Raw genomic sequence first — 9,910 nt, forward strand, 5'->3', positions numbered from 1 at the left:
AACGTTAGCTCAAAATGCCATTCAAGTGACAGCCTTTGTTGTGTTTGATTAACTTTTAGCTAGCAGTCATTTCAAAAACGTTTTAGCTATCTATGACTGTTTGATTGCTAACGTTAGCTCAAAACGCCATTAAGTGACAGCCTTTATTGTGTTTGATTGCTAGCTTGTAGCCAGCAGCAGCAGTCATTTCCAAAATGTTTTAGCTATCTATGATTGCTTGATTGCTAACGTTAGCTCATAGACTGTGCGTTAGCTCAAAAAGCCGTTAGCATCTTGTAGGCTACTTGTCGCAAAGTGACGCATGCGCGACTCACATCGGCACTCAACTCACATCGGGCAGTGACAACTGTCGGTACACGATCCGTTCTGCCTGCACGATCCGTTCTGCACATGCGCAAAATGTTAGCGCATGCGCGGTTGTACGAGAATTTACGACACTGCACGATCTGTTCCACGCTTCCGGTCGACAGCCAAGCTAACGTTAGTTTAGCTAACAGCTAATTCGGCTAACTGCTAGCTGAGACAGCATGTAATAACTTTAAAAGACCCTCAAAATAAAACTTGAAAATAAACGTTGACATATATAACAAACACCTAACATATATAACAGCTGTTACGTCAGTTCTACTTTACTTGTGCTCATTTAAAATACAATCACTCAATACTTGTCTGTATTGTTATTACTGTGAAGTCTTAATTTAGCTGTAGCCTGCTTTTCCCATTAAGTTTGAGTTAACGTTATTTTAGACTGAATCTAGCTGTCAGCTAGCGGTTAGCCGAATTAGCTGTTAGCTAAACTAACGTTAGCTTCCCGGTGGAGGCTAGCCATAGGCTAGCGTGGAACAGATCGTGCAGGTCGTATGGATACGTAAAACAGTATTATCTTGCGCATGTGCAGAACGGATCGTGCAGGCAGAACGGATCGTGTACCGACAACAACCGTCACTGAGTCTGAATGCGCTATGGCAGGACCAAACCATTTCATGCAGATACAGGGGGGTGGTCGGGCTATATGGATGTTTACTTTTTGGTCAATGGGGATATACTTTTACTGCCAAAAACAAGAAAAAACAAAGAGATCATTCATTTTATTATTATATTTGAAATATATATACTGAATGATGATGGTTTAATAATTTTATATTAGTTTTTACCTATTTTTTGGGGCCCCTGTCAGTCATGGGCCCTTGGAATTGTCCTAACTCCTCTATCCAAGCTTGGACAGCAGCCTCCTCTCAGCCACGGTCGTCAGTGTAAATACACTGTGTTACAGTCATGTTTACAGTGTGCATTGAGTTTATCACTTAATTATCTATTATGTCCATATATACGAGGAAGCAAAGCACATTTAGGAAGAAGCAAACTCGCTATAATAAAACAGCGAGAAATTGCGTGGCAGACAATAGCGAACGGACTGAATGACATACATACATATACATTTAAGAACCACTTCTCTTAACTGAAACCATTCTGCTCACTTTTAATCCAAAATATACAATTGTTAATGTGTGCAAATTACTTAGTAGCCTAACTCCTTGAATGTTATAATCACATAATGTCTATTTTTAGGCTACTTACACATTCAGTCGGTCTGCGATTGTTTGCAACGTTTGTTCTCGCTGTTTCATCACAGCGGCTGTGTTTCTTACAAATAATGTATTTCACTTCATCAAACTTCCATAAGAAGCTGCTGCTCACTCTGTGTAAAGTAGGCTATATGCACAATGCGTATTCTCCATTTCAGCATCAGTAAATCTGTGATTGACCCAGTGGTCTGTTAAAGAAAGCGGTGAACGTGCATCTATCTGAATGACTTCAGCCTGGCTCAAACTAGTCGCTCCTCCTCAGCCTGGTTTGGCCTTCATGAAATGCATCAAGCCAGGATGCACAATTAGACTAGGTCAAGCCTCGCTTTATCAGTTATCCTGGATGCATTTAGCCTTGACTTGGTTGCACAAAAGCAGAGGCACCTAAGTTACAATGGAGATTTATTCTGTGCAGCTAGCCTGCTCTTGACCAGGCTAACAGTCAGAATTAATGGATCCTGGGGCCTTTTCTGTTCACTCAGCAGTGGTTTGACCTTATTTTTATTAGCCTGCATTAAAATACAACAAGTGCATATTGCTGTTCAGTTAAGCACCGTTATTATTTAAAGTTGTGACCATTATTTATATAATTATTCATGTGACAGTTGTTACTATTATATTGCTGTATGAAAACTGCTGTTCACATATAGTTGTTAGAAGTTTGATGAATACTGTATATTACAGCAAAAACAGTGTTTTAAATGAAGTCAGTGATGAAGGATAATATATAAAGTACTATACACGTTTTAGTAGTTCTAACAATGGCAGACCAATACACCTTTAATTATTTTAGTTGATTTATTTACTTTTGTATTCTTTAACAAATGATCATGTATGTTCCCCTTCCATGTGCATTTTATTTGGCATATTCTTCAATTTGTGTTATCTCCAGTAAACTGGGACTATAATTTGGGAGGATTGTCCAATTGTAAAAAACTATCCTAATTGTACCATCCTTATACAATTATAGTCTTAGTTCACTGGACCAGTAACTATATATATATATATATATATATATATATATATATATAGTACTGTACATACAGTAGCCTACGTTCATGAAACAGGGAGAGGACACCTCAATGGTTTTTGACCTTATATTTTGCTGGGGGGAAATAGCCCTACTCTGTGTTACAGTCATGTTTATAGTGTGCATTACATTCATCACTTAATTATCTTTATAGTTTCTAAATTTCAGAGTCTAATTTCTTCAGTGTCTTATCTATGTCCATACATAGGTCTACTAGGAAGCAAAGCATATAATATGAAAAGAAGCAAACTATACAGTGAGAGAAAACATGGCAGAAGCGGACTGACTGGATGATATCGGCCTATCCAAAAATATACATTTACAAACTACTTCTCTTAAATGAAACCATTCAAGGAGTTAGGCTAATTATTTTCACAAATGAACTGTTGTACACTTTGCCTGAAAAGCGAGCAGTGGAAGTTAACGTTATTAGGTAATTTATATTTAGCCCATATGAGAGAGAGGGAGAGGTATGTACGCATCATAGTCTAGCATTGTAGATTAGTGGTTGTAATTGATCTTCATGGTAAATTTCCTGCGTAACATTAGGCTGTCTTCTGCTCACTTTTAAGGCAAATAGTACAACTGTTCATTTGTGCAAATACTTAGCCTAACTCCTTGAATGGTATGATTATGATAGTTTCAATTCAGAACAGTGGTCAGTAAATGTATATTTTTGCTGCTTGCTGCTTACGCATTTAGTCGGTCTGCGATTGTCTGCCACGCTTTCTCTCGCTGTTTCATTTTTTACAAATACCGTAATGTGTTTCAAGTTTTCATACTTCCATAAGAAGCTGCTGCTCACTCTGTGTAAAGTATATGCACAATGCGTATTCTCCTTTTCAGCATCAGTAAATCTGTGATCAACCCAGCGGTCTGTTAAAGAAAGCCGTGAACGCGCATCTATCCGAATTCCTTCAGCCTGGCTCGACCTAGTCGCACCTCTCAAGCTGGCTTGGCCTTCGTGAAACGCACCACGCTAGGATGCTCTGATTAGACTTATTAAACTGATTAGATTATAAATTATACTTCTGTGCAATACCCTGAGCTTCCAGTCCTGGCAACACGGCTAAAGCTTTGGTTATACTCACACGTGACACTGTGACGCGAGCCTCTGCAGACGGCGCACAAGCTATGTGCATGCAAAGAGCTGTTTATGCTCAACACATTGTCCGTTGCAGTATTCTACAAAATGCCAGGGGGCGTACGAACAAAATAATTAGTGAATAAGCAAGAAGTAGTAGAGAAGAAGTAGAAAGCAGAAGTAAAGGAAAGCTGGCTGCCTGGCAACAGTGGTAAACACATCCATGGTCAACACCAACGTACCTCCAAACATTACATTTGTCTACTACTCCAATTCTTAACGTTACTGCTGCTTACCTCCAAGTCAAAATTACTGTTCGCATCTCAATGTTACCAACACTGTCTCATGTTTTTCCACACCCAAGCAAAATGCCTCTTCTTTTCCCAGTGTGGAGGCTCTCTCTTTCCACGGATTTGAGGCCATTTAACTCCCTGTGTTCTCTACATAAAAATAATACAGATGCTTGTACAGGTGAACTTGCTAGGCCAGTCTTTCCAGCCAACCATGTTGAAATGTAATGTGCAGCGTGCACAGAGTTACAACAATTTAGAGGTGCCAGCAACTCGCCACAAAGCCTTCACGTGGGATGTGAAAGATGTGATGAAGTAATTTTTTTGGCTCGCGATCCTCGCACCGGGAACACAACAGCCATAAACCTTGCTTAACTGAGCTTACTAGCTAATGTTGCAGTTAGCATAGGGTGACCAAAGTCCTCAGATCTCTGCAGGGTAAATCCAGACAGCTAGCTAAACTATCTGTCCAATCTGAGTTTTCCGTTGTACGACTAAAACAACTTTTGAACAAGCACATGTTCCTTCCCGAGGCTATTTTGCAGAGGCACTGTTGCTTTGTCCGGCACTTAGTCCCGCCCAAGACGATTGTAATTGGTTTAAAGAAATGCCAATAAACCAGAGCATGTTTTATTTCCCATCCTGGAATGTTGTGTGGACTAGCCAGACACTCCTCCGCAGCGCTTAGGAGGAAGGTTTTGCAATACGAGACTACATGGTGCGAGAACAGGCAATCTGGGCACAGAGTGGGAATGACAGATGCACTATTCTCCCTATTACAAGTCAGTGTCTAAATGATTTTGAAGCTGTTACTTTAAGGTAAAATGGTTATGCAATGTTGCTTTAATGAAAATGATGAAGATCATAATCATAAGCATGGATGCTTCAGATAGGGACTACTGATAGAGTGCTGGTACAAAATTGTTTGAAAATCTGGGTTTATCATGCCACACTGGAACTAATGAGAAACATTCAGGGAAACATCAAACAAACAAAGTGTAGTGATGGGCCTGATGGCACATCATCATTCATTTGTTGCACATCTCTCTCCAATCCTGCTGTACCTTTCTCAATAACCAGGCATACTATGTTGTGTTCTAGGAGACCAAAGAAGCTATGGGCCCCAGGTCAATATAGGTACTCAGCTTAAAATACTTATTACTCACTTAAAGTACTATGCTATGTTCATTTCACCCTGCTACAAAACTCAAAAGGACAGTTTTGGTTGTGAAAATAAACTACATATTTTTGTCTCTTTTAATTCTACAGAAACGAAGCACAGACTCAATTTTGATATTGATATATATTGTAAAATCAAAACAGAGGTAGGACCTCTCCTAACAACAAGGAATTTATACAGTCATGTTAATGTATCATTGGGAAATTAATTATGAAACCTGGATATAATCCAATACACACGAGACCAAGGTACTGGTAGCGTCTGTTTCACAGTAGTGGTATTGTTACTGTTTGCAAAGTAAGTCCACATTTCCTAAAAAACCTCATTGCTTACAGATGTCACTTGTTCCACTCTTCCCCCTGCGGTGTCCATTGGCATGTGTTTGTCTCCCCTTTGCTTTGCTGGAGACAATAAACATGCTGGAAATGATTTGTCCATCTGCATTTTATTCCGTCCTTTAAAAGTTTCATCTTGCCTTGTGTTTACACAACAGTGACCTCTCTCAGTTTTGTGACCGAATGAATAATTTGGGGACATTTCTCATGACATCTGAGCCCCAATTGAGTAGAGAGACAACAATACAATAAGCTGCCAGTTCTCGTGGCTACTGGTCTTTCTTTTTAAGATTATTTTTGGGGGCTTTTCCCCTTTATCTCAGAGTGACAGTGGGTAGACAGGAAATATGGGAGAGAGATGGGGGATGACAAGCAGCAAAGGGCCGCAAGTCAGATTCGAACCCGGGCCGCTACAAAGGCCTCAGCCTAAATGGGGCGCACGCTCTTACTGGGTGAGCTGGTCGCCCCAAGCTAGTGGTCTTTCTATAATATAATGTTTTTGATTTAGATTTTTTTTATGTTGATGGCTTTCAAAAAGCATTTTTCTCAACAGGCATGCCAAGTTTTCCTCTTCTTGTCACATTTGGTGAATTCTGGCAACAAGGGGAGGAGAACCCAAACAGACAGACTAGGCAGACAGGAAGGGTTCGGTGATTTATTGGCAAAAATGAAAATACAAAGGCTTACTGGCATGGATGGCAAGTCTGAACATAATTAAATGAGGGTCCACGGGAAACAGGAATGGAGCAGGCAGGCAGGCAGACAGACAGGTTTCAGGTAACAATCTTATGAGACATAATGTAACATCCTTTCAGATGGTGTACAGTGTGAAAGTGGACTGCACTGTGACTTCTCGTTTCGCACACACCGTCATGACCTCCAAGGCTCTGAACAAAGCAAACTTTTCCCAGGAAATCTCCTTTGAAGTGGAGCTGCCCAAGACCGCCTTCATCACTAACTTCAGCATGTCAGTCAAAACTCAATACTTTTGACAGTAAGCATAGATCATGTCTTTCTCTACCTTTGACAAGTGTATTTGTGCCTCGCAGGGAAATTGATGGTTGCAGCAGCATATAAAACTCAGTAATGTTACCTAAAGCATATGTCGTGAGATTAACCTGCAGGAGCACTGCCTCTTTTTACATTAATTCCTAACTCAAATATGCTCTGGGAAATAGCTAACAAGATTGTCGAATTAACTTTAAGATGAAAACGTAAACCTAGTTTTACTTCCCTAGCCGTTTGAAGGTAAGCATAGCAGTGTCCTTGTGTAACTATTTCACTACTAGTCTTAATCAAATGCTGTATTTCCTCTCAGATTGTCAACTGATACTTTGTGCACTTTTTTGCTCCACCTGACCTGGCCAGAGTCCCAAAGAACGTGGTATTTGTGATTGACAGGAGCGGATCAGTGAGTGGAAGAAAGATTGCACAGATAAAATACTTTTTGTGAAGATAAGCTTCATACTGTATGCATCACTGTGTATACATCTTCATGTGGATTTGGGAACCTTTGCAAACTCGGGATGCAATGGTCGCCATTCTGAAAGAACAAAGAAGACCACTTTGCTCTCATCCTGTTTGATAGTAAAATTATCACCTGGAAGGACTCTCTTACCAAAGCAACAAAGGAAAATGTGACTAAAGCCATTGCCTACATCAAGAAACTAAAAGACAGTGGAGGTAAGAGGAAAACAAGTGCTACCAACTTTTATGCCTTTTTTTGTGCACTTAATTCAGATGACTAGAAATCCAATTTAAATACATTTTACAATTTGTCAAACAAGAAAGAGACATGGATGCACTGCTTTATAAACCTACTATAGCCTACATACATCCTGTGCTACTTAGGTTAATACTGAAAGCAGGGCAGGGTCTAAAAAAGGAGGAAGTACCAGGAAGCACCTCATAACACCGTGCTCATAACACCGTGCTCATAACACCGCGCTCATAACACCGCGCTCAACACCACGTAAAACCGTGAATTGTCATTTTACGATTTTTGTATGGATTAAACAAAAAGGTACAATGTATTAATTGTGATATTTAAGGTGCTTTTTCCTTTATATAGCTTCATATTTAGTGAACATTTTCTATGTTAAATGGTAAATGGACAGCATTTATATTGCGCTTTTCTAGAGTCTTAGCGACCACTCAAAGTGCTCTACACTACAGTCACCATTCACATTATATACACACACACATTCATACACTGGGGCCTATACATGGTGCCACCTGCTCATCAGATAAACATTGATGCACATTCACACACCGATCACAGCAAATGTTATTTTATCCACCACATATGTATCAAGTATTTAATACTGAAGACATCAGGGTAGGCTCTACACTGCTGCACTAAGGAATGTAATAGTGTTAGTTGCTGCCAATCATATTTAAACATCAAAATAACAAACTTGAGTTGTTGATGCTTGAGCAGTGGACAGAGATCCTCATTTCATGATAGAGATACCAGACAGAGATGACGCTCTGTGCACCAACATCAACGACAAACCAAGAACAATTTTCAACCTGGTCGGAGACCCAAAATCAGCTCATCCCTGAGTTTTCAGTTGTTCTAAAAACAAGCACAGGATTCTTTTTTGTGAGAAACGTGAGAAGGGACAACAAACTCAAACCTGTCATTATTTCCAGGCTTTGTGGTGAACGGCCAAATTATTGGCAAGAAGAAAGTTGTTCCAGATGGTAACATCAACACCTACTTTGGCCGTTTGGGTATCATTCACCAAAAGCTGGGGGTGAGAATGGAGGTAGGTGAGCACTCAGGACATCTCAGTCTTCCATGATGGCAAGCAAGTCAAGCTGCTGTGGTCTGATACAGCTTCTATTAAAGAAACCAAGTGAGTAACACTGCCTTGTTTTAAACTGAAATGATAAAAGGAATTATATATTTAGGTAGTTTGGTCGTGTCAGGATAAAAAATGCTTTTTAAAAATGAATGTACATTTTCAAAAATAATTTTAAATTTCTTGTGTTTATCACACAATGAAGCAGCTGTAGTGATATAAAACAAACTTGTATACCAATAATACTTCATCTTAATAAACAAAAAATAGGATCAGTAAAAACTACAGGTCAAAACCAAATGTAAACTATCAAACCTACACTGAAAACTGAGTTCAACTATACTTAAATTACATTGACAAATACATCTTCACTTGCTTCACATGGCTTCTGTGAATCACAAAGAAACAGAATAATCTGAACTTTGCTGTAAGCTAATTGGTCACAACTTCTTTGTCTCTCTTCCGGTATGGACTTCAGCTTAACTAAGAACTGCAGCCTGACAGTGATGCTGAGGCACTCGGTTACATTTATGCTCATTAGACACACAAAGGTTTGGAAGAGACGTCTCGACCAACAAGACTACCTGGGTTTCTACACCCTGGACAGCCACCACTTGTCTACTTCGGTTCATGGTCTACCAGGTAGAAAACGGCGAGAATGTTTCATATAACGATGCATAGATTGAGTAGCTATGTTTGCTGATTCCTAATTTTGAAAAAGTTCTACCATGGGGTTGTGTTTGAGGTGACAGATCTGCGTCCAGGTGAGGTACAGGAAAAAATTAGATGCCACCATGTATGTGAAGGGACAAACACTTAACGTGACCAGGTGCACATGCCTCATAAACTTTAAACACAAACACACACACACACACACACACACACACACACACACACACACACACACACACACACACACACACACAACGCATACAAGGTGAAAGAGCATTTCTTTCTTGCTTATACACCCTCATCATTGTTTTATTTTGTATCTCTTTCACAGACACTGGCAGAAGTACTTCAGCAGGGATGTAATGAATGGGGAAATTATTCCCTGCTGGCCTCATCGATGGAAGGGGGCTCAGACTACATTGTGTCAGGGCTTTTTAAGGCTGCTTTTTAAATCTTGCAATGTACTGGAGCCACATTACTATGGTGAGAGAGCAGATTAAACTGAGTCACAGTGTGTCTTCATTTAAAAATTACACGCATGCTGAAACAAACAACAAAATAATAAGTTATGATTGTAAAACATAACTGGACATTACTTACTAAAAATGACAATGTTACTGACAATGTGTGCGGTTTCTGAAAGTCAGAACGAAGTCTTAGTAATAGATAAAAAGATAAAAATATGGTAGGTCATAGAATTACATAAGTCCAAACCAACGCAGCCATTTAAATGTTTATTTTTAATTTTTTTTTACAGGTAATAAAATTTAGACTTGAAATTGAAAGTCTACATTATATTATGTTCTTGATTTTTTTAAACAATAACTGACATTGGTTCTGTATGTGACTACAATAAATACATATGTACACCAGTTTGCCTTTGATTGCCGTAGCTTTTAGGAAACTGATCAATTCAGTATAACTGG

The sequence above is a fragment of the Sander lucioperca genome, chromosome 6 (assembly GCF_008315115.2).
Source record: "Sander lucioperca isolate FBNREF2018 chromosome 6, SLUC_FBN_1.2, whole genome shotgun sequence".
Classification (NCBI taxonomy): Eukaryota; Metazoa; Chordata; class Actinopteri; order Perciformes; family Percidae; genus Sander; species Sander lucioperca.